The sequence below is a fragment of the Lissotriton helveticus genome, chromosome 4_1 (genome assembly GCF_964261635.1).
Source record: "Lissotriton helveticus chromosome 4_1, aLisHel1.1, whole genome shotgun sequence".
Lineage (NCBI taxonomy): Eukaryota > Metazoa > Chordata > Amphibia > Caudata > Salamandridae > Lissotriton > Lissotriton helveticus.
In genome coordinates this window covers 1,351,354,124-1,351,381,643 of record NC_136063.1, presented here as the reverse complement: position 1 = coordinate 1,351,381,643, position 27,520 = coordinate 1,351,354,124, and positions in this window count along the sequence as shown.

The window sequence follows — 27,520 nt, the reverse complement described above, 5'->3', positions numbered from 1 at the left end:
AAATTGAATGCTTGTACATAGGACCTGCGCTCTGTTTCTAAAATGTTATTTAAAAAACGATTTTGGGGCAAATCAATGGCTTTTACATTTTTGAGAAGGAACAAATAGTGTCTGCATGATTAAAAAAAATATTTTAACCTTTCACAATGATGTTACCTATGTTACCTCAGATTAGGAAGCACATTGAGCTTCTTTGCTGTTGGTTTGTGTCATGTTTTTTGATAATGCTTGGTATCAACATTTGCAAGATAGAGGATTTGTATTTTGTGAAATTGTGAAGTTTCAGTAGTGACATGGAATGCTTGTACATAGGACCTGTACTGTGTTTCTTAAATGTGATGTGAAAAACGATTTTGGGGAAAATGAATGGCTTTTACATTTTTGAGAAGGAATAAATAGTGTCTGCATGATTAAAGAAATTAATTTGAACCTTTTACAATGATGTCACCTGTGTTACCTCATACTAGGAAGCACATTGAGCTTCTTTGCTGTTGGTTTGTGTCATGTTTTTTGATAATGCTTTGTATGAACATTTGCAAGATAGAGGATTTGTATTTTGTGAAATAGTGAGGTTTCAGTAGTGAAATTGAATGGCTGTACATAGGACCTGTGCTCTTTTTGTAAAATGTTATTTAAAATACGATTTTGGGGCACATCAATGGCTTTTACATTTTTTAGAAGGAATAAATAGTGTCTGCATGATTAAATAAATATATTTGAACCTTTCACAATGATGTCACCTGTGTTACCTCAGATTAGGAAGTAGATTGCGCAGATGAGGTGAGGTATGTCCAGAGATACAGAGGAGGTGAGGCTTGTGTTCAAGACTGTAGTGGGAGAGAGGCCTTTCCTGGGGAGCATAGGTGGTGAGGCCTGTGTCTAAGAGTGCAGTGGACTAGACTTCATGAAGCCTATCCCCCACTGCACTCTTAGACACAGGCCTCACCTCCTTTGTACCCCTAGACAGACCTCTCTTCCACTACACTCTTCAAAACAGGCCTCACCTCCTCTGCACCCCTGGACAATTCTCACCTCATCTGCAACCCTGAATAGACCTCAACTCATCTGCACCCCTAAACAGGCCTCAGCTTATCTACACCCCTGGGCACGCGTCACCTCATCTGCACCCAGTTACCATCAATTATACCCAATACATTGAGGCCTGTCTAGAGGCCACAGATGAGGTAAGGCTTGTCCAAGGGTCAGAGGAGGTGAGTCCTCTCCACTGCACTCATGGACACTGAATGCTTGTACATAGGACCTGCGCTCTGTGTTTAAAATGTTATTTAAAAAATGATTTTGGGGCAAATCAATGGCTTTTACATTTTTGACAAGGAATAAATAGTGTCTGCATGATTAAATAAATATATTTGAACCTTTCACAGTGATGTCACCTGTGTTACCTCAGGTTAGGAAGTAGATTGTGCAGATGAGGTGAGGCATGTCCAGAGGTACAGAGGAGGTGAGGTCTGTGTTCAAGACTGTAGTGGGAGAGAGGCCTTTCCTGGGGAGTATAGGTGGTGAGGCCTGTGTCTAAGAGTGCAGTGGACTAAACTTCATGAAGCCTATCCCCCACTGCACTCTTGGACACAGGCCTCACCTCCTTTGTACCCCTGGACAGACCTCTCTTCCACTACACTCTTCAACACAGACTTCACCTCCTCTGCATCCCTGGACAATCCTCACCTCATCTGCAACCCTGAATAGACCTCAACTCATCTGCATCCGTAGACAGGCCTCAGCTTATCTACACCCCTGGACACGCCTCACCTCATCTGCACCCAGTTACCTTTAATTATACCCAATATATTGAGGCCTGTCCAGAGGACACAGATGAGGTAAGGCTTGTCCAAGGGTCAGAGGAGGTCAGTCCTCTCCACTGCACTCATGGACAAAGGCCTCACCTCCTTTGCACCCCTGGACAGGCCTCACCTTATCTGCACAATCTGCTTACTAATCTGAGGAAACCCAGGTAACATGATAGTGAAATGTGCTAATATATTTTTTTAATCATGCAGATACTATCTAATGCTTGTCAATAATGTAAAACCAATTCATGTGCCTGAAATCTTTTTTTAAATACCATTTACAAAACAGAGCATAGGTCATATGTATAAGCATTTGATTACACTACTGAAACCTCACTCATTTAGAAAATACAATTCCTTTATGCACTAAGATTTCTTTACCAAGTCTCTATTATATTCTCTTCCTGACTTACTCTATTTTTCCACCTGTCCCCTTCTAACACCCTCTCTCTGACTTATTCCTTTTTACATCCTGACTCTGTGTTACACTCTGTTACACTCTTTCTTTGACTTACATTCTCTTACACCCTGTCTCTAATTTATTCCCTCTCTCTCTTTTTTACAGCAATTTGTAAGTCATACTTTCTCTTACATCCTCTTCCTGATTTACTCCGTCGTACAACCTTTCTCTTTGTAACATTCTCTCCCAGAGTTACTCTCTATTATATAATTTGTCTGTTTTATACCCTCTCTCCCTCTTTCTGACTTTTTTATTCTCTTCCTCTGTTTGTGTTACACCCTCTGTCTGACATACTCCTTGTTACATCCTCTCTCTGATTTACTCCCTCTTACACCCTCTCTCAAACTTACGCTCTCTCTCTCCCTTTTACAGCCTCTCTCTCTTTTACTCTCTTTTACATCCTCTCACCTTCTAACACCCTATCTCTGTCTTACATTCTCTTACACCCTCTCTCTGTCTTCCACCCTGTTACACCGTTTTTCTGACTTACTCCCTTTATCCCTTTCTTTGACTTACTCCCTCTCCCTATTACATTCTTTCTCTGTCTTACAAGATATTATACACTCTCTCTGTCTTACTCCTTCTCTATGTTTTACTCCCTCAACCTGTTTCTTTGTCTGACTCTCTCTGTCTTTTTGTGTTAGTTCCTCTAGCTATTTTTCTCTGTCTTACTCCTAGTTATATAGTTGCTGTGATATAAACTTAGATATGTTGTAAACTAGTGTTTGTATCGTTTGCTTATTGTCATTGCTTTGTTGTTTGGTAATAGTGGTCTATAATGTGTTATTTTTTTCTTTACGACAGATTGAAATCAAGATTTCAATAGTAAGGAAATATGCCCTCAAGGCAGAGGAGAAGAAAAGATGCCAAGTGGAAAAAATCAAAAACAGCAACGGAATTACAGCACTCCTCTACAACAAATACTTCAAAAAACAGGAAAAAAGCTCCTGGTAAGACAACTAAGTCTTTCTTACAGAACATATGTAGATCCAAAAAAATGTTGGTCAGAATGTGGATAAAGAAAAGGAGAGAGCAAATTTGAAAAGGAAGGAGAGGCCCCCCAAACATGTTACTACTGGAGCAGGAGAGAATAATATGTATAGGAATAGAAGGCAGAATCAATTTAGGGACATTCGTAAACGAATGTTTCGCAATAGGGTGGTTTTAAATGTGTTAAAAAACATTAGGAAAGGTAAACAGAGAGCTGCTTTTTATAAGAAAAAGAAATGTGTAGAGAAGATTGTTGATCAGGCTTTTGAAGTTTAGAAAAAATTATTTATTTTAATAATCAATAGAATTAGGACACTTTACAAGACAATTGATGTTTTCAAATCAAACAGTAGATGGAAAAGAGTAATTAATCGGACTAATTTTTGTAAAGTTTTTTCTGGAGAATGGATGCATAGTTCAAGTTGTGAGCCATTTTTTAATGAGGAGAGTTACTTCCAGGAGAATGATTTAGTGCATGCAGTTGACACCAGTGGTCGAGCATATGAGGTGAAAGACGGTTGTCCGATTGAAAAAGAGAAACTTGTGCCTAGAGAACCAGAAGAGGTGTTAACTGATGAAGTTTTAGGGAGACGTACTAAGGGTCCAGTGTACACTTGGTAGTGTAGTAGTATTTGTAGTGTGCGACAGGATTCAATCAATGTGCTTAGTAATTTCTTACGTACATATAGTAAGAAAAGTCTAAAACAGAAAATGAAGATGTTGCAAGACTTAGATCCTTGCAGAGTGAGAGAAAACAGGTTTGCATGGACATTCACTGGCTTGTCTTTCAAGAAAAGTATGTCAGAGTGTTTTTCATCATTTTAGGATGTTAGCAGTGCATCATAACAAAATGAGGAAATTAGTGAGAAGGTTGTATTATGCAAAAAGTCCAGCACTTAATCTTAAAGAATTAAACAGTGCTCTTTTGCATGGAACTGAATTACATGTGAAGAAGATTTGTGAAGAAATTGAGATTTGTTATTTTGGTGAAAAAGAGGACAGTGTAGAAATTGACACGGAAATTCAAGGTAATGTGGAAGACAATGTACAGATTTCAAGTACAGAAAAGTTTGACCAGGAAATTACCAGGTTTAAGGTGAAATCAAGTGAAAGGCCTAATTTTACTTGTGTGTGTTGTCGACGAACTCATTATAAGCATCAAACTAGATTAGTTGATTTATACGTAAAAAGTGAAAAGATAAATAATTATGAGTGGAAGGATTTTGCAACTTATTTGTGGGTGGAGAATTCTTTTGATTTGAGTTCTGATCAGCGTATTAGTAAATATTGTTATAATAAATTAAATCAAAACAGAATGCCTGCTAGAGCTGTTCATAATAATCTTGAGTTGGTAGACATTCCTCCTGAATTGATGGATTTAAATACATATGAGTCTATTTTGATTCAATGTGTCCATCCTTTTCAGGCAATTGTTCGCATGGAGCCTAAGATAGGGAAATTGCCTCCTTCAGATTTACAGTGAGGATTAAAGGGAAGAGTTGTTTATTTGCCTCTAGATTTCAAGAAAAATATTGATACAATTGGTGTAGAGAAAGTGGAAGAGGAACCTCTGGTTATTCTAGTTAATGGGGTTCCAACAAGGAGTAAGAAAATCTGGCAAGATTTAGTGGATGTTAGGAAAGTCAAAAAGGCAACGTTGTATTTGGTCAAAAACAATGAGTACTACAAACATGTATGTGTTGGAGCAGAGGAAACAGCTGCAGATGAAGACAGTGATTGTTCAGCTGGCCAAATTGAAAAAGTTGATGTGTCTAGGAATGAAGAAATATATGAACATTATACTGTTCATCCTTTGCATTCCAAAGAAGTAATGGGGAATGCAATTGACTTGTTTCAAATGAAAGCAGCAAAAGGAAGTCCCATTAGTGTATGGGAAGAAAGTTTGGAAGCTCGTTGTTTTCCACATTTATTTCCAACAGGTCGAGGTGGACGATATGACGATCGACCACTTCAAATTCCTGTATCTGAATATCGAACTTTAAGATTATATGCTGAAGATCCAAGGTTTCGTCAATGCATTCCATATTTGTTTCATCTACTGTATGAAAGTGACTTGTCTGGGCTTTCTTATGCAGTAAACCATATACTGAAAAGTGGAGCACATCTGCAAAATGTTTCGGCGAGGGACTTTATGGAGAAAGTCAATCTACAAGATAATATTTTGGAATCTCATCTAATCAATCTCATGGCATGTCAGCGTGGTACAAATGAGTATTGGTACCGTCGTCATGGGGAATTGAAATGTATGCTAAGAAACTTAGGAACTCCTGCATGGTTCCTCACTCTTAGCTGTGCTGAGTATGCATGGGACGACTTACTTCAATTTCTACGAGAGGCAAATGCAAATATACAAAATATAGAATTCAAAACTGCTGGAGAACTGTGTTCTTTGGATCCAGTGAATGTATGCAGATATTTCAATCATAGATTTGAAGCTATGATGTCTTTTATTACCAACAAAAAAAATCCTCCCCTTGGAGAGGTTTTGGATTTCTTTTGGAGAAAGGAGTATCAAGCGAGAGGTGCTCCTCATATACATATGTTGTTGCGGAATAAAGATGCACCCAAATTTGGAACAGATTCGGATGAGACAGTGATGAGCTTCATTGAAGAGTATTCAACATGTGCTGTTCCGAAAACTACCCAAGAAAACAGTTTAAGACAACAAGTTTTACGCTTTCAATCCCATCGTTGTGGAAAGTACTGTCGTCAAAAATTCAGAAACAAGGACAAGTTCTACACAAAATGTCGTGTCAGGTTTCCACGACCAGTGATTTCTAAAGGAAGAGTAAATAATGTGATGTCTTCTCTGCGACATACTGTGACGAGGAAATCACCAAAAAATACATACAATTTAAAAAGAAACGAAGAGTCCAAGTACATCAACGACTACAACCCAGTGATTTTGTCCATGTGGAATGCTTATATGGATATTCAGTTCATTGCTGACAACTCTATTGCTGTGGCTAGATATGTGACGTCTTACATCACAAAAAAAGAAAAGACAGAACTGAAGGAAATGTGGGAGGACATTTCACATGAAAAGAGTATAAGTAAAAAATTATACAGTTTCAGTCAGAAGATGTTGTCGCATCGAGAAATTGGAGCATATGAATGTTCTGATCGGTTATCATCAGGAAGTCTCTACGCCAAGTCTAGAACAATTATTTGGGCATGTCTAGGTCTTGCTACAACACGAAACGGAGTTTTGAAATCTGTACAAGAAATTGAGTATTTGGCTGAGAAAGAACCAAACAGTACAGATATTTTGAAGACAAACATGTTGGATACATACTATCCAAAAAGAAGTAGGCATCTTGAGAACAGTTGTTTGTATGAAGTTCTGCAAAACTATATTTATAAGAGGAACATCAGAGAAGATATCAATAATGGAATATATGCTGTCATTGGGTGTGAAGGATGTCTAGTGAAGCAGAGAAAAGGCCATTTGATTAATCATCGAAAATTGAGTTGCGAAAATCCACAGAAAAGGGAATTTTACTATTTAGCTCTTTTGCAACTCTTTAAGCCATGGGGTACAGAGGAGGAACTACTTGGTGATTTTCTCTGTTACGAAGATTCTTTTAATGCAACCAAGGATACCATAGAATGTCCTGTTTTTCCAAATTATCTGCAAATGTTGAACGAAGAAATAGAGCAAGAAGCCACAATTGCTGTAGAGATTGCTAGAGACAGTTCTCAAGACAGTCAGAGTTCTACTTCATTGAGTCAGGATCCACTAGGAGGACCAATTAGCCAAAATGAAGCTGCCACTGCCATGGATGAGGTGGAAAGAGCTATGGAACAAGCTCAAGATGATGTAGTTAACTTAGAAGATTTGGTGAAACAACTAAACCTTGAGCAGAAACAGATATATGACGAAGTCCCACAACAGATTGAACATGGAATCAGTCATGAGAAAAAAGAGTGCTCATGTACATCATTTAAGCCTGTCCAACTGTACGTGAGTGGAGAAGGGGGAACTGGAAAAAGTTTTCTGATTAAAGCAATCGCAACCTATCTGCAAAAAAGGACTGAATCACCGCTATCTTGTGTTGTTACCGCTCCAACTGGTCTGGGAGCACATAACATTAAAGGGATTACTTTACATCGTTTACTGATGCTACCAGTCGAGCATGATAACAAATTGCAATACCACAAACTATCTGGAGATGCGTGTTCCGAAGTTTCCAGAGTCCTGAAGAAAATGAAACTTCTTATCATTGATGAAGTAAGCATGGTCTCAAATCTAATGCTTGCTTTTGTGCATTTGAGAATGCAAGAAATTCTTAGAACAGAGTATGATGTGTTATTTGGAGGGAAACACATTATTGTTTTTGGAGATCTACTGCAGTTGACTCCAGTGAAAGGACAACCAGTGCTTAAAATGGTCACGCATGAAGATACCAGGAAGTGCCTAGGAAGCATTGGAAACGTTAATATATGGTTAAATTTCAAATATGCAGAACTACTCCAAAATATGCGACAGGCAAAGGATGAAGATTATAAAAATATTCTACAAGATGTAAGAGTCGGAAAAGTAAGTCAGCATGGGAAAGAAGCTTTACATGCACGATTAATTTCAAATTTGTACCCAAATGAAAACATTCTTCCAGAGAATATTTTTAAGAAAATTAACGAGAACACATCTCGGATATGTTTGATGCCAACTCTGAAAGAATGTTCCATCTTCAACAACAAAATGTTAAAGTTAGAAAATGAAGAGATAGTGAAACTGGAAGCTATAGATAAAATAGAGCATATGGGAGCAACAATTATTTTGTCTGAAAATTTGAATTCAAAATTGGATTCATTAGAGAAGACTATATCTAAAACTGCTGGTTTTGAAAATACTCTGAATGTGTGTTTAAATTGTCGTATCATTTTGAGAAGGAATTTAAATGTTGAAAGTGGTCTGGTAAATGGAGCAATCAGTCATGTTGTTGATTTTGTGAATTACAAAATTAGAGATGGAATTGAAATTTTAAAAATTAAATTTGATGGCATTGACGAAATAGAACAAATTTGTCGTTGTTGAGCTAGATTTTTGCTTGTGAAAGACTTATATGTTCGCAGAAAACAGTTTCCTGTTTGTTTGGCATATGTGGTGACAATCCATAAATCTCAAGGTTTAAGTGTATATAGCGCTTTGGTGAACATTGGAAGTTCTGTGTTTAAAGAGGGTATGGCATATGTGTCATTATCACGAGTCAGAACTTTATCAGGATTGTACTTGATTGAGTGTGATGAAATTTGTGCAGATCTAGATTGTGTTAAAGAATACAATAGGTTAAGAAGAGAGTATGCTCCACATTTGCCCCAATATCCTCTGTTTGAAAAACGTGTGGTAGGCCGAAAAAGAAGAAATGAGAATAATTGCAGTGAGGTAGTAGCAAAAAGACAAAAAGTAGATGAAACTGTAATTGTAAGCAGAAAGAAAAAGGATTCTGTAGAAGATGTTGTTGGAAATAGTTCTGGTGTCAACTGCTATGCTAATGTAGTGGTTAATGTTGTTTTTTTTCTTCAAAATTTACAAGAACAGATTGTTGAAAATCGGGATCAAACATTCTGCTGTTTATTGAATTCTGTGTTTGAGAAATGTAGCAGTGATAGAGCAAAAATAGAAAGTGTTTCAGAAATTCGATATCTTCTAGACATATGTTCTGGTCAAAATCAATTTTCACAGAATATTCAGCAGGATTGTCAGGAATGTTTAATGTATATGTTTGATGTATTGGAAGATGAAGGTGTAGATATAAAAAATCTTTTTAGCCTTTCTTATCAATGGCAGCATGACTGCGACAACTGTAGTTTATCAAGTAGTACTACAATAGACACTGAAAGATTTATATATTTGACTTTACCAGACTGCAAATCAGTGTCTTTTAATAATCTAGTTAAAGCAGCTGTTCACAATATGGTGTGTACCCAATGTAAGTCTGCAATGCTGTCCACATTATTGTTACAAACTTATGGTAAATATGTCATTTTAATGTTCCAACGATGTAGACCTGATGGAAGTAAATTGTCAACTTCTATTAAAAATTTCGTGGCTTCTCAGTTATCAATATCAGGAAAAACTTTTGCAACTGTAGCTATTATTTATCATGACGGTCCTTCAACAACATCAGGGCATTACACATGCTATTTAAAATGTCGAAAAGGTTGGACTAACTGTAATGACACTCATTTGACTTTCAAACAACGTTTGCCTTTTGACTTAAAAAATTCATACCTAGTGTTTTTAGAACCAAAATTTAAGTAAAGGTAATTGCCCTATGAAGACAGGAGCGGTTAATAAAAGTTAGTTTGCTGTTTAAAATTATATTGTGAGTAAAAGTGATGAAGATAATATAAAAATTATAGTTCTCATAAAGGTATGGTAAGTGGATTGCATAGTAAGTGATATCAGTATTATAGGAAATGTTCAACATGAGAGAGCCAGAGATGGAATTATGAATATTTAAATATTGTGAAAATGTTGTTTGAGCCTTTCTTTCAGAACGTCGGGAAAACGGTCATTTTAGAGTTTGTTTTAAGTAATTTGAAAATATACTGATACATCTGACACTATTTGGCCTTAAGGAAAGGTGAAGGAATGAGCAAACAGTCATGACTGAACAGAAGGAGTATATGAAAACATTGAAACATATTTCAGATGTTCTTGGAGCTTTTTTTCTAGAGAGTCGATGAAATGGAATTTTTAGAGAACAGCAGAGTACCTTCCAACGTAAAGGACCTTCATGATGTACTATTTGGCCTAAAGGAAAAGTAAGTGAATCAAAGATTAGTGTACATATGTGATTTGTAAGTTTATATGTTTTTTTTTTAAACACAATCTTTTTGATTGTGTTTTTTTCCCCGCTGTCATATCATGAATAGTTTGAACTCACTGTTTTTAGTGAAATTCAATATGTTCTGAGAACTGCAAAAATAAACTATCTAACATGTTGTATAAATTATTCTATAGTTTGTATTGTGTAATTTATATTGTATTCCCATTGTCTCACACTCACTTTCCTTTTTCCTCTCTCTTTCAGCTCTCTTTACTCACTCACACTGCCTTTCTCTCACTCTGTTTCACACCCATTCGTTTACTGCTCTTCTTTCACAACCCCTCATTTCCATTTCAACTGTCTACATCCCCTCTCTCCCTTGCACCACTTTTCAGCTTTCAGTCTCTCTGTTTTACTTCCCTTTTCCGTCTTTTCCTCCTTTGCTCTTTTAGTAATTCCTCTTTACTCACTCACCAGTATTGTTGCACTTTATCACTATAACTCACCCACTCTCCCTCGCTTATCTTTGTTTGCTCATTTTTTTATACCTCTTCTCTCTATTTTCCGTTCACTGCCTCTATGTCCTCAGTCCCTCACTCTCCTTGTGTTATGTTCACTTGTTTTTATCTACCTTCTTTCATTTCTCTTACAACAACTTCACTGCTCCTCTCTCATCATTCTTCACCCCATTTATTTTAGTCCGGTTCCATTACTACCCCTCATTTCCTAACTTTCAATGTTCTTCTCTTTACTTTCATCCCCTAATCACTTTCTCTCAGTACCACTATTTTAGTCCTCTTCTCCTCTCCTTCCTTCTTTTGCTCCCTTACTAATTTTCCTTTCCTCACTCATTGTACTCCACTTCACTCAGTCCTTCCCTTAGTTTCTTTGTCTACTAACTTCCTCACTCCTTTTCTCTCAATCCTTCTATATTATCCTCTCTCCCTTCATCCCTTCACTCTATGACTCTCCTTCACTTACTCTCAGTTATCTTCCATTCCTCATTCTTCTAAATGCATCCTTAATTAGACTCCTTTCCCTCTCAGTCATTATCTTTTTACTTACTCCTGTTTCCTGATTTAGTTTCGCTAACTCACATTCTTTTAGTATCTTTTCTACCTTCAGTTCATTTCTCTCTTCTTCTCTTCCTCTCTGTCAGTGAATCTATATGCCTTACTCTTAGTAATTTGCTCTCCTTCTATTTCCTTTTCCCTCTTTTTGTCCTTCTACATTACTTTATTTCCCTTTCTGTGTCCTTCACTCTTACTTTATTTCTTAATACACTGTTACGATTTTTAACCTCTTCATTTGTATCTTTTATTTTAAAATATATATTTTACTAATTATAACTTATTTTTTCTTCTCTCTTTCACAGATACAAAGTGTAGTAAAAAAAAGTAATTAAAGTTACATTAATTATATGGTAAGTGTGACTAAAAAAATTGTAGTTTGTCATCACCCTTTGCTTTAACCTCACTATTATTCTCTTACCCTACCTCACTCCTGTTTCCTTACTCTCCTTCCCTCACTTATTATTATCCTCCATGTTTACTCCCCTTTCCCTAACTCCCCTCCCACATTCAACTTCTTTCAGTCCCCCTGCTTTACTTCCCTTACCCTCTGTTCCCTTCCTTTGCTCCCTCACTCATTCCGTTTCCCTTAATCATTTACTTCACTCCTGTCACTCCTTCTCTCAGTCCGTCTGTCCTCACAGTTCCTCACTTCCGTTCCCTCACTCTGTCTCTCTTATCGTCGCTGTCTCTCTACCCTCATTTTGTCAATACTCTTTCGTCATGCTCACTCCCTACAACTCCCCCACACTCCCTCACTTACCTTTCTTTGCTGCTTCACTCACTACCTTTCAGTCACTCCTTCCTTTACTCTCTCTCTCCTTTCTCTCTGTCACTCCCCATGTCTTACCTTTATTCACTTTTATCCACACTCTTTCACCCCTCTTTACTTACAGTCACTGCTCTTTTCTAATCCTCCCTCACTGTTTTACTATCTAATACACAGTCCCTCTGAGTTGCTCCCTCTAGCTCTCTTTCTCTTAACATCACCCTCTCTGTCCCTTTCCCTCATGCTCACTCCTTCATTCTTTTTTCTTACTTTTTTTTGGGAGCGCGCATCGGTGCGCGCCCCGGTGCACGTACCGGTATGCGTACCCTGGAGAAAAAAGAATGACAGATTTTTTAAAATGTTAGTTTTTTTCATAAATTAGAGGTAGTTCTAAAAACAACAGTTTTTTTAATTATTTTTGTTGTTTTATATTTTTTTATTGTTTTTTGGAACATTTTTAACTTTTTTTGGCTTTTCTGAACAGTTTTATATTTTTTTTGTATTTTTTATGGGGAGAAACAAAAAACAGGGAATTGAAAATTGCTCAACTGGAGCACAAAAAAAATCAGGAAAAATTATGGTTTCCTCGGGCATTTGTGGTTATCCATAGCAACATTGATTAGTGTAATGCTTTGCTGACCATAATTAATTGTTTTGTTACAATATATACAAACAATTTTGTATCCCCCAAACTTTGGTTGTATATTTGGAATCTCCTCACTTGCCTCTGGACCCGATGGAGTGGGTTCTTTGGTTGTTGAGGTTCTGGATGATGATTGGGGTAGGTTACTGCAGATTTCCCTCACCTCTGCTGCAGAATAGTTATTAGGGTGTAAACGCTGCATGTGCCGAATCATAGTATGATTCCCAAAGGAATATTTTTTTGCAGGGTTCCCCCTGGATAGCACAGCACCACAGATGAGACAAGTCACCTTAACAGCGTTTACTTTTTTGAAACCCCTTGGGATTTTGTAAAACTCCCATATGAAGTGCTCTCTTGGTTTGTATGGGGGATTGTCTTCAGGCAGGAACTGCCTTCTCTCTTTCTCCTCTTCCTCCTCCTCCTCCTCTTCTTCTTGACCACCAATGTGATCTTCTGGTGGTCCTTGTGGTGGTGGTGGTGGTGGTGGGGCAGATGCTCCAGCTGCTGATAGTACTGTAGCCATATCTGTAAGAAAAAAGCAGGTCTTCCTCACTCAAAGAACAAAGTGAGAATGAGGAAAAAAGGTGGGGGCTTTCATCATTTGGAAAACAAAACAACCCACTTCAAGTTACAATCCAGCAAAACCATTAGGAAATGGTCCTCTATGGATATGCCAGCCTTTCTCAACTTTTTGGGTAACTCCCTTCCCCTTGGCAGCACTACTGTGGAGGAGGCCGATGGCCGGCTCAATGAATGGCTTACTACAGCGATTAACATCTATGCTCCTCCTACACATTTCAGCAGCACTAGGAGTCCGGACGCACACAAATGGTTCACATCTGAACTAAAAAAACTGAAACTGGAAGTAAGGCAAAAGGAAAGAACTTGGCGCTCTCAGTACTGCCCACTGGCCAAGGCCACATACTGCTCAGCCAGGAAAACATATCAAAAAACTCTACAAAACCATAAAACAACCTATTACTCATCCAAAATCCTAAACTCCACCAACAAGTCAAAAGAAATCTTCAGGATAGTGAACGATCTTTGCAATGACGATAGAACTTCCCCCCCGGTAGTTCCCACACAAGCGCTATGCAACTCCCTGAATGACTTTTTCCGCGATAAGATCTTAACAATTAAGCAGAACATCTCCACACTTCCAGCTTGCGCCCCAGTGGACGACATCTATCTTAACCCCTCAACTTTACATTCTTTTCCCCTTTTCGACTTGAAAACTTTCTTGGCACTATTGTCCAGAGTCAAATCAGGCTCACCTATGGATGTCTGCCCCCCCCAAATCATGAAAGAAATTGGTAGAGCTATGCCCAACAGCATGATACCCTTGCTCAACGACTCTCTTACTTCAGGGACAGTGCCTAGCAGCTTCAAACAGGCCTTATTGATTCCCCTCATCAAGAAGCCTGGTATCGACCCGCTGGACCTCACGAACTATCGGCCCATATCCTTGCTGCCCTTCCTATCGAAAATGCTGGAGGCGCATGTCACCAACTGCCTCTCTAATTTTGTGGAGGAAACGGAATATCTCCAACCCAACCAAGCAGGTTTCCGGCCTGGTCACTCCACTGAGGCAGTGATATTGGCCGTCCAGAACACCCTGAGGTCCAACGCTGACAACAACCTTCATCAAGCCCTAGTACTTCTTGACCTGTCCGCTGCATTCGACACGGTTGACTATTCCATTCTGGTCAACCGTGTCGAACAGGCGGGTCTCAGAGACTCTGCCCTAGCCTGGTTGAAATCATTTATCTCCGAACGTACCCAGTCTGTCTGCTTAGGCTCCTTTTCTGCCGCCAAAGTCAAGTCTTTCTGTGGGGTGCCCCAAGGCTCTTCACTATCCCCCTTGTTATTCAATTTATACATGCGGCCCCTTCTTTTTGCCCTGAGCAAGCATAAAGTAACTGTATATAACTATGCAGATGACTTACAGCTCGTTTTCGTTCTCAACTCCCCAAATGCGGTGGAGGACTTCCAAGCCACTATGACTCTAATCCAGAGGTGGATGTCCTCAAACCACCTTAAATTGAACCCAGGGAAAACTGAGCTGATCCTGCCCGGCAAGAGCGAAATCAGTTGGAGCCCTAACTTCTGGCCGTCTGATATGGGCCTCCCCCCTAAGAAATCTCTGACTGTAAAAAGTCTGGGGATAACCATCAATGAGGACCTCTCGCTAAAATCCCAAATTGGAACCGTGGTTTCCTCTGGATTTTTCCAACTGAGGAAAATCAGGAAAATCGCCCATCTCCTCACTCCCTCCGCCTTAACTCAGGTGGTCATGGCCTTAGTCCTCTCCCACATCGACTTTTCAAACAGCCTATACCTAGGCCTACCCGCAGGACAACTCAGAAGACTGCAGTACTTGCAGAATCAGGCCACCAGGCTGATCTGCAAAGTACCCAAGTGGGAATCAATTAAACCAGGCCTAGAGAGCCTGCACTGGCTACCCGTGGCTCAAAGAGCCGAATTCAAAGCCGGGTGCATTATTTTTAAGGCTCTGCAAGGCAAGGGACCTCTATTCATCAGACAGCTGATCGGAAGATATGTTCCCTCACGGAACCTAAGATCTGCCCACAAAGACCTTCTTGAAGTTCCTCGCTTTAAGAAAAAACGACAAGGCGGCAGTAGCTTCCATTTCCTAGCAGCTACCTTATGGAATTCTCTGCCACTAGCCCTCAGACAGAGTAAAGATCTCCTTGCCTTCAGAAAGGCATTCAAGACTCACCTCTTCACAGAAGCTTACTTGAAATAACGCTTCCAGCAGACTCACCCTTTGTTATGTTTTTTATTTTTCCAGCGCCAAGAAGCCCTCGGGCGTACGTGCGCTTTATAAATTTTTAATAACATAACATAACATAACAAAACTGTTATGAACCAATGAAAAGTGTTATTTTCAAGTCACATGATCCGGGCTTTCATCATTTGGAGACCAAAACTGATCTGAACCAATGAAAAGTGTTATTTTCAGATCACATGACCCGATGCGCTTACGCTACGCGCCCCGGTGCGTGCCCGGGGGCGCGCGCGGCGGCGCTTACGTTGCGCGATCGTATGCGCTCGGGTGCTTCTGGGTGCGCTTACGCCGTGCGTCATATGACGCATCACGCGGCTACGCGATACGTCACGATGTTGTTTTCGTTCACAGCAATATCGCTAACGGGACGCTCACCGGTATGCGCCCCGGGCCGCGCCGTAACAATGCGCTCACCGGTGAGCGCATCGGTACGCGCCCCGGGAGCGCTCCGGGGCAAAAAAATAAAAATAAACATAAAAAAAATAGTATTACATAATTATAAAATATAAAATTCATTATAAAAAATATTACATTTCATACCTATAGAGATTTGCTATTAAAAAACCTATGAAATTCGCTGAAAAAACCATAGGTTTCACACCAGTTATAGTTAGGAATTAGCATTTAAAAAACCTATGAAATTCACTGAAAAAACCATAGGTTTCACATCAGTTATAGTTAGGAATTAGCATTTAAAAAACCTAAAAAATTCACTGAAAAAACCATAGGTTTGACACCAGGTTTAGTTAGCTGGAAATTTTACTCGCATAAAACCAATGAAATTCCCACATTATAGTTAGCTGGACTCACTATAACTTGCGCGTGCAATGCACTGCTGATGACGTCACATATTACATCACTCATGACATGGTCAGTGACATCACTCATGACATCACTGATGACACCATCCTTGTGATAGAGTGACAGACCTCTTTTCACTGTAATGTAACCCTTGAAACACATATTCAAAAATAGAAACTTACATTTTCAAAAAAATGGAGATACCCATACCAGTTACAACAACCAATTCAATAATTCCACCATCTATATACACATCCACTCATTGACCAACAGTTTTATATAGTCACTCATACATATACTCACTCATCATATGTAGTGATACACCTATACATCCTGGTACACACCGACAGTCAGCCAAAAGATACTCTCACACATACTCACACATGCACATAAACTATTGAACATCCATTTATTTGCATATACAGTTTTACACACACAACCACATTACTTCTAAGGAAACTTACACATACTTACTCTCTTAAACAATCACTTATAGAAACACATACTTATTTAAAAAGGAACTCTTACAATTTCTTACTCTCACATATACTCACTTATATCCATCAATACTCACATATATTAGATTAAAACATATGTAGTTACTGATAAAGACACTAGTGAGACAGTCATTCAGTCACTAACACACGCATATATACACTCATCCACCCATACAGTCCTGCACATATGCTGTCTTCAAAACACATACAAACAGAGAGTCAGTCACTCATACATCTATGTGCTAAGTAACACCCCCACCAAACCATACACACACTCATACTAATACTAAGAAAAACATCTAATAACCCATATACCTGCACGTGTAGCTACTCCCCAACCCATGCAGCCACTTATACACAAAGTGAAACACTAATCCATATATTTAAATATTTAAACATTACTCACTAATATATGTATTCACTAAGATACACTTAATAAGCCAGTTAACCAATCAATTTCTTATGAAAAAACATCCATTTAGACACTTATTTAAACATTTATTCTTCCATCAACTTTTACATATACATATATAAAACATATGTATTTTTCAAAAAGACACACATTCACTGGATGGTGTCATCAGTGATGTCATGAGTGATGTCACTGACCGTGTCATGAGTGATGTAATATGTGACATCATCAGCAGTGCATTGCACGCGCAAGTTATAGTGAGTCCAACTAACTATAACGTGGGAATTTCATTGGTTTTATGCGAGTAAAATTTCCAGCTAACTATAACTGGTGTCAAACCTATGGTTTTTTCAGTGAATTTTATAGGTTTTTTAAATGCTAATTCCTAACTATAACTGATGTGAAACCTATGGTTTTTTCAGTGAATATATATATGTTTGTGTGTTTATATAATTATATATTTATATTAAGGGGTCAATTACCATGCCAGACGGACCCGAGTCTTTCCGGGCATCGTTCTGGAACTGGAACCGAACCACCTCCTGTCGTCGGTTCCATTCAAGGAATTAGGATGCGACCGAACCCTGTTTGGTCACAATCCTATGCTTTGCTATGGGAGCATGCATTCCGAATGGAATGCATGCTCTCATAGTAAAATTCTATGGTACATTTTTTCCCTGCACCCCGAGGCAGGCACCGGGTGCAGGGATCAACAGGGGGCAAGATAGAGGCCCCCTAGGCTGACATTTGTCGTTCTTGCACCCATGGGGGCCCTGCTGAGGGCCCCAAAGCTGTTATCCAATGCCTTTATGTGCCAAAAAGGTCGGCACAAAAAGGCAGTAGGAAACTGCCATGGTAATCCCTCAGCCGGGGGATTACTGTGGGCCTTCCAAATGGCGGACAGGCTCTCTGAGCCCGTTGTAAGCCATTCAGAATACTGGTACGAATTCCCTTCTGACCGAGCCCATCGAAATGGCTTGGTCAGAAGTGAATCCAAATTGGTGATTACTTAGTGGGCAGGAGGGCTCCGACCCTTCCTGCCTGCATCGTAATCGGGCCCATTTTAATAAATCTTAGTGAAATGTATTTAATTTACATTATATCAAATGAATGTATTAAACTATTAAACATTTACTACTTTAAACTCTATATTAAAACATTGATATTTTTGTATATTATTTGATGGTATTAGCGATATTTTTTTTCCAGTATTTTTGTTCTTACTACTATAAGTGTAGGGATACAATATGTTTGTAAACGGTCTTTTTGACAAGGTATTTGTGTTAAACAATATTGTTTACCAAAATATTGTCTTAGTGATCCCCACCTGATACTTCCTAATGCCCATTGAGCTCCAAAGTGGAAGAATCTGTTTTCTTCTTGAATGGAAATAAAGTGGAGAAAAACAGGGAACAAGCATCAGATTACTCACTTACTACAAATCTTGAATAGCAACTCAAAATCCCGCTTTTGTGTTTTTGCATTTGAAAGTGAAGGAGGCCAGAGGAAGAATCCCCAACATAGGGCCCGATTCTGATGTGGTTAAGAATGGCTCCAGTCCTTTGTCTGAGCCATCCTAACCCCATCGGACTTGCCTATTCGGATTTCTTTGTGATCGAGCCATTCCTATGGTCTCGGTTGGAAAGGAATCTGTCTCGGTTTTCCGAAAGGCTTACGACGGGCCCGTCCGCCATCCGGAAACCCTTCAGTACTCCTCAGGCCGGCTCTTTCCAGCTGAGGAAGTACGATGGCAGTTTTCCACTGCCTTTCTGTGCTGGCCTTTTGTAGTATTCTGAGTTATATATTTATGTTCCTGCATTTCACTGCATCTAGCTGCTCAGCCAGTATGAGTGTTCCAGGTAAGAATGTTGGTGGGATTGACATGTATGGAATGCTTGGTATGAGAGTTGGCAGTTAAAGATGGGCTGAGCAGCTAGGAGGCTGCTCCTGGTGGGGCTGCTTGTGCCAGAGTTATACTTCCTGTTATCCTACTTATGGCTGAATAAACCTACTTCTATACTCAACTACTTCTGCCTTGGCTACATCATTATATGTATGTATGGACCAACATACTACATCATTTTTGGCGACGATCTTGAGGAGACTTACCTGCGTGCAACGTGCCATCTGACAGGAATTTCTACTCACTAGTAACTAATGTGGAACAAGCAACAAGTATTTCAAGACGAAGGAACCTCAACAATCACGCGAAGTAGCCCCACCAGTGTCCAGAAAACCAGACAGCCCTAGACCAGTGGTGCAGTCATGTCAGAAAATCAACATGAAAGCTGTCAGAAGAACCAACTTCTCAAAGAAGGTACGCGGTGCTACTACCAGTGTCAACTACACCTGACAGCCTTGAAGCTGCCTACATGACGCAGAAGAAACAACATCTCTTTTATAGTCTAAGAGGAACATCCTGCTTCCAATGCCTTTGAAAGCGAACGATGCCAACACGGAACCTGCATGCAAAACTAAGGTAATTGGTGTCTCTCTGCATTTTGGGACTAAGTGCGAGGTAAATGACTCTCTTTCACACAGGGTGTTGTATGGGTTACCATTTTCGTGTGCGTGTACTCATCCGTACTAACGCTGTACATGGATGAGATATCCTTGAGACTGCCTGCTTAAAATTGTCTACGGCCTCTGTGACAGTTGTCACAGGTGTTTTTTATTAACCAGGATTGTCTTTGCCTAATCGGAAGGTGGCTGACATGGCGAGTGACGTTTTTCGTGATATAAAAGTCATTTTCTTGTCTTTTCGCAAGGCTTCTCAATTTGACAGTTGGACTTTGTTTTAAAAAAAAAACCAATTGGCTCGTGTAACTTACCTTGAATGCAGTGCCGCGCGGAGCCTCGCATCAACCTTCTGTGACGTCTTCTTTCATAGTTGGTGTAACTGCTCTTGTACGTCTGGCAGCAGGAGCGCGGCGTGAGCCACCCGGCTTGCGTCTCCTGAGCGTGCCGCCATCTTGGGAATTCCACGAGCAGGGTTTCAGGGTGACTCTAATGTTCCGTGATGTTCTGCCAACCACTGTCCACTCAATAAAGTTTTCTCTTGAAGTCGGAACGTTTTCTCCAATCTCCTCATCGTTTGGGCACATCGTTTGAGCAAAATATTCTTCTTTTCAGGGAAAGGGACACCGGACTCTTTTCAGCTTCAACTTCTGGGAAGTATGCCTTTTCTTTCCCTGTTATCGAACATTGCCGAAATTCTTCGTGGTGAGTCTCTTTTGTTGTCTTAATGCCCTGACACGTTATCAATTCGGTGGAGTGTCCTGCACTCTGACTTGCTGCAAAGTACTTGGGAATGGATAGTCATCGAAACATTTTCAAGAGCCTGTTTTCCATCCCGGTGACAGGCACACCTTTGACTGTGGTTAATCACCAAGCATGTTTTTAATTTGCACATTAATCAACAAGCATGTTTTTTTATTTTACAGATTGTTTAATTAAGAAATGTGAGTGTTCTTTATCTGACATGTCATTATTAACGCTGGTGTCACATTTCATATGTTTTGTTCCCCTCTCTTATTTGTTCATGGTTTTAGGGTTCCCTAACTATTACAGTTATGGTACTTTTGTTAGCTCTACTTTGATTTAGGGTTCTAAACCCTTAGGTCTGTGTTTAAGTTTGGAATGTGTCCTCTTACTCTTATCTACGCAACATTTTTGATTAAGGGTTCTCTCACCCTCGTCATTTAGGGTTCTCTCACCCTCATCTCTGTGGTTAAATTTGGTACATGAGTTCTCTTACTCATGTCTGCGCAAGAGTTTTGATTAGGGTTCTCTCACCCTCTTTTGTACATCATTGTATCCCTGTTTTGGGATGGGTTTGGGTTGCAGTCCCATTTCCCCTCATGGTCCTTTTAGTATTTGTTAACCCTCTTGTCTGGGTTATAGGGTCAAAGTTTCTTCTTAGGACTTTGACTCTCTCTGCCTGTGTTGGACACCTTGTTGTACATAATTTTTGTGCAATGTCTCGTGTTCAGTGTGTAAGACGCCCTGTGCATCACATTTCATTTGCGTTTAGTCATTATTTGACTCTCTATGTCTTGTGTGTTAGCTGTTTATGCTTCACTTTTTCTATGTGTTGGTTTGACACATTGTACTGCACCTGTTCGTGCCGTTAGTGTTTTTGGGTATGTCCCTATAACACATTCGTTTATGGGTTAGCCCCATACTTTCAAGGTTCCTCACATGAGGAGTGGAATTTCGCCACAATGTGCTGCACTATTTTGTGCCGCGAGTGTTCTCAGGTCTGCCCTTTGTAACACATTCGTTTATGGGTAGCCCCATATTTTCATTGTTCCTCACGTGAGGAGTGGAATTTTGCCACATTGTGCTGCACCTTCCAGTGCTGCGTGTGCTCTTAGGCTTGTCCTTTGTACACTTTCGTTCTGGGTTTAGCCCTTGTTTCCTGAGTTCCTCATTTGAGGAGTGGCTTTTGTCTGCCACAGTCTACCTTTGTGGAGGTCTTTCCTTCATTCTAGGTCTTACTCTCTTGCTCTGTGAGAAAATGTTTATCTTTTTCAATATTAAAGGAGGAGGATAGTGTCAGTGCTTTTGTTTACTGTCTCTTTCCTCTTTCTTCCTTCTTTATCTTGTTTGTCTGTTTTCCCTCTCGTGGTGTGGTTTTCTCCTTATCCCTGGGTTTACGGATTATTATCATCAATTGTAATTTCTTTGTCTATAGTTTTCCTCTTCACTGATTGTCTCTTCTTTCTTTTCTTTTTGTGAGGAAGAGGAGAATGTAGTATTCTGAGTTATATATTTATGTTCCTGCATTTCACTGCATCTAGCTGCTCAGCCAGTATGAGTGTTTCAGGTAAGAATGTTGGTGTGATTGACATGTATGGAATGCTTGGGTGCTTGGTATGAGAGTTGGCAGTTAAAGATGGGCTGAGCAGCTAGGAGGCTGCTGCTGGTGGGGCTGCTTGTTCCAGAGTTATACTTCCTGTTATCCTACTTATGGCTGAATAAACCTACTTCTATACTCAACTACTTCTGCCTCGGCTACATCATTATATGTATGTATGGACCAACATACTACACCTTTCTGACACGGTAAGACATTGGGAAACTGTCTTTGGGGGCCCCCAGCAGGGCCCCCAATGGTGCAAGGCCATTGATGGTGCCCCCCTGTTGATCCCTGCACCCACTGGCAGGCACCTTGAGGGGCCTGCCACGGGTTGCAGGGATGAACTGCACCTCTGCACTTAACGATGTGGGCATGCATTCCATTCAGAATGTATGCTCCCATTGTTAAGTATAGGATTGTGACTGAACAGGGTTCAGTCGCATCCTACTTGCAGGTCTGGGACCGATGACAAGAGATCGTTCAGTTCCAGTTCATGACCAATGTCAGTGGGAATCAGGTCCGTCCGACATCGGAATCGGCCCCATAAATGGAGAACTAAGCTTAGAAAAAATTTAAGAATTTGACAGGTCAATGTTTCGTTTGCTGTTTTTTATTTTTATAACCATACCTGGCCCTATTCATCACTTTGTATTAAGTAATAAAGGTAAAAATGCCCTCGTTATAAGTTGGACAGAAGAAGGTGGGGTATTAACCAGCATAGTCAATGAGATTCAGAGGGGGAGTGAATTACATATTTCCCTACTAAAAAAGCAGCGAACTGCAGGGAGGAGTGGTAAAATGATGAAGGCTGGGGACGGACTGTTTCCATAAGCAATAGAATCATTATTGATTTGCAAAGGGTGGGCCTCTGTCTAGAGTGGCATAATGGGTGAGAACGTGGGTTGAAATGCTACCCCAGGTGATTGCCGCTTATTATAACTTTTTACAAGCATTCTCCCATCACCTTTTGGGTGTTTGATAGCCAGTAGTATGCCTTGAAACTTGAGACTGACCCAGCTTTCCAAGCCTATTACTGCGAATGTTTGTGAATTTTAAAAATAAGAATATTTACACCCATTCAAGGAGTATTTCTGTGGGTGCAGAGGTACTACCTTTTTGGTAAAACATTCACTATATATATTTAGGATCCCGATCCAAAAATGAACAAGTTAAAAACTCTTAGTGAAATGAGAATGACAAGAAAAGGCAACCCAGATGTAGCAGACCCGACTCAGGACCCCCAGACCTACTACCTTCACAGCCCAAAGTAAAACACTATGTAGTATGGATTATGTGCTCGTTCCAACTGGCCGAACGGCTCCTTGAGCCCATCGCGGGCCAGCCAGAATGACCGGCCGGTTTTGCCTCTGACCACCTAATTTGTAATTAGACGGTTGGAAGTGAAACTGATGATCTTGGTTGGAGGCTTTCCGACCGAGATCGTAATCGTCCCCTTTGTCTCTAGGAGTCTGTCCATGAGCCTATCCATGAAAACATTTGCATGTATATCATGCAACAAACATGATGTAAAAATCTGATACAATCTCTTTAAATTAAAAAAAAGTGTATTTCTTTAACATGGGGATGTGTTTCACCTTAGTACATCGGATTACATCACTGCATAGACAGACATTTATTAAAGTGATAGTTGTTAGAAACAACAATGCCATTAGTCAAGGAAGAAGTAAGTTAGTACTCATACAAATACTAGATGTGGCCTAGATTTGTATTATAGTCAGAGCAACGTTAGAGTTTATTAAATTAAATATAAGAAATGCTTGTACAGTGCACATCCTGAACTCAGAATTTAAAAGTGAGCTCATATGTGAAAATAAAGAAAAAGTAGGTTCTGTGAAATAAAATGTGGGCCTAGGATCACACAATTTTGACCAGCAGGGAAGCTGCTATTGATTCCAGGTTATCTGGTTTCACATTTTTAAATTCAGCAACCACATGGGTATCTCTGTCTCTCACTCTCTCTGGTTTACATCAAATGACAGTGTTTTGACTTTCATTCTTGGCTCACAGGGAGAAAAATGACACAGAGATAACAGACCCAACTAGGGACCACAAATCCCACTATCAAACCAATAATGCATTTGTTTGGGTTGTGGCACAGCCCAAACACCCCCTCCCGCTCAAGTTACATTACTGCCAGGGCGTGACATATCAACTTCTAAATTGCCTTTTGTTACAGGCCTTCGCGGATACATTTAGTCATGTTTCACCTATTGGAATCTATCAGGGCAAAACTACGAGTAATTGTCATACAACATGTAATTCTGATCCCTGCACAGACGGGAGTTTGCATAGGGGTCGAAATCTAGTCCTAAATGTATTATGAAGGCCTTATTCACATGGAATATGAGCTCTCATTTTTTACAAAGTCTGCACGATGATGTGGCATTCCTATAACAGGCTATCAGAGGGGCGCTTTTTTGGCTTTAAAAGCCAAGAAAGCGGAGATAAAATTATCTCCCTATTACCTAGCTGTCGCTAACACCAGTTAGCGACAGCTAGTAGGAGATAACGACCATCTTGGGCCCCACTTTGCATGTCAGTGATATTTATCACTAATGACATGCAAAGTGGGCGTGCCAAGATGTTAGCGACTGGAAACAGTCGCTAACATCGCTATCTCCTATTACCAACTTTTGGAGATAATCGCGCTAAGCGCGAATATCTCCAAAAACTAACACCTGCCCTGAGCAGTTCTTAGCCATGTTACCCAATGGGAGGTGGATAACATGGCTAAGAGCTTTAGCTCGGTAATGGATGAATATCGCTGACTTTTCAGCGATATTCATGCATTGCGGCCGTTTTTTATCGCATTTGCGATAAACCTTGATAATAGCAAGGTTTATCTGCGATAATTTCTGACGATGCTTAGCGTTAAAAAATTCGTTGCTAAGCATCGTTAGCGATAAATATCGCTTAACGTTGGTAATATGCCCCAGAGAAACGTCCATAAAACCAACAAACAACAAAAATTGCGTTAGGCTTGAGCATTTTACAGATCTGCTCGGTAAATACTGTGTACTGTCATTTAAGAGAGTGCATGTTGTTAGCACTTTTCCCAGTGCATCTTTCCGTCCTAAGGTTGTGCTAATAACTCGTCCCAAATGTATGTGTTGGTGGCACTACTGCATAATGGATATAAGTGCAGATCATTTATTCCAAGCTCGCTGAACTCAAAACGTCTGGAAGAACAGATGGTAATGCACAGGAGGAAAGGCAAACATGAGTAGCCTATAGTCTCCATCTGACAGGTTATCCATCTGATGTAAATGCATATCCTTAATGCACCTGCAACTAGCAACCAGGGCAAATCCAACTCCTGATTTGATTGTGTTTTTTTCATGACATTTTCTCTCTGTATTTCAAAGATCGCAATCACATCTTATGCTCTTATTTTGTGTGAGTGGTGAAATGACTTACTAGTCTTGGAACTTGCGTTAATGAAATTTACAAGGAAGAAGGCTGTTACAGAGGAAAAAACATAAGATGTAATGCAGATTTAAAACTGAAACTTGGGACCACTACGTGCAACCATTGTGACACATTTATCACTGTTTTCAAGCTATTGTATATTTGTAGATATGTTATTCAAGATCAGGTCTAAAATAATGCTTTTCCTATTACCTCAAGAGCGATGCTGTTGAGATTCGTTTGTGCCATCTCACTTCTTTATGACAATTGCAAGGCATATGCTTGGAATTTCATAATATTTATATTGTTAATTTAGTAAAGGATCAAACCACATATTTGAGGCTACAAAGCGTTGTAGAAGGTTATCGGGAACATGTGGCTTGGTCTGGTGGCTCATGGGACTAATGCGTCCACTGCAGGGCTCTGTGTTCGACCTCATGGTCACAGGTTCGAATCCCAGCGGGTCAACTCAGCTGTTGATCCATCTGCGGTCGATAAACTGCGTTCCATTGAGCTGGGTAACAATTGGCCTCTGTTATTCAGCACCAAGATGCCACCGGGTGTACGTGCGCTTTACAAATACACTTTTTATGAATGTTATGGAATGATGCCCAGTTGCATACTGAGAAAGCAATTAGTGATTGCAGAACAAAACTGGTGTCTTTCCACCTCTTTCCAACCCTTCATGTTTAATCTGAGATGAATTTCATGACTCCTCCAAAGCCATGTTAATATCCCAAAGTGGTAAATTGTGTAAGTATTACAATGCAATCTAAAAAAACTAATGCCTGAGGTACATACATACAGTATTAGTGCTATTCTTTCCAGACGGGTGGCATAATAATGTTTCACACCATCACCTACCTTGCCAAAAATAAGATTCCAAACTGAAGATCCAGCAGCACCTTTGTGGAAAGACTGTGATGAAGGGCATTTAGGCTAGGAATAATAAAGATTATTAGCAAAGAATCCCACCTAGTGTTTTTTAACAAATACCACACCTCATTTATTTGGACAGCACATCAAACCATGGTGAAGATGCTGAAATACACATTTAACAGCAAGATGTATTCAATAAGAGCATCCTGCTGCAGCTTGCAAATTCTCTCGACCTAACCCGAAAGCCTCACCTTCCCACTTTAGCCATTGTTCGGTAATTCTTGACAAACTAACAAAATACATTGATCTACTCTCTATGCCAGACAATTCTCTGGAGGCTGTTATGTGATCTATAATGCATATTCTCCCCTATATCTGTGTAACTTGGTTGTAAGCTTTAAATAGGTTTCCCACTATTACCTCAGAGCAATTCTTGGAGCTACTGGCAAGAGTTAAATCAGGAGCCCCTTCGGACAAATGCCCATTTTCATATGCATTATCAGTACTGTCTTTCCTAATCCAGATACACAATTCATAAGGAAGATATTTTCAGGTTTTTCAATCACTCTTTTTCTTATCAGAATGTCAATGTCCCACTGGGCATCAAAATAATGCAGCTAAGCCTGGCTCCATTAATTCCCAGATCTTGCAAAAATACCTCCTTAGAGAAATCGAAAGACTTTAAGACTTTGGAGCAAGAATAAGGGTCTGGATAGAGCTCCTATGTTTAAGGATAAACAATAATTGTTTTCGGCTTAAGATATCTCCTCACTGGAAAGTAGAAGTAATGGGCCGTAAAAAAATTGCTCCACTGATATATGCTTGATGATCACCTTTCACATGGGTTTCATAGCATGTAAAAGATAAGTCCTTGAAACCAGCTGTAAATTTTAGAATTGGAAAATACACTAATTTATGGGCTTGCAAGGAAAATTCTTTTCAACCATGTATCAGGTCATATGCTCCGTTAAATTATTAAATGGGATAATGTGAGAGAATGGATTATTAGTTAGGGTGGATTGTACTCTAACAAGAGTAATAATGTCATGGTTCTTGTTAGGTCTTGTAAAAGTTTAAGTAATTTAAACCTGCGCTCAAAAGCTGAAAGCTACGGCACAGAGCAGACAGGCTCAACTTGGGAAAATATGTAATGCATTTAAAAGTACCATAAAAATTAAAAAGTCAAAAAACGAACATAAAAAATTCCCACTACAATTTAAAAAAAAAGAAGAATATTTAAATGAACAAAATAAAACCAAAATGACAAATTACGATAAGGGGAATCGGAAATATGA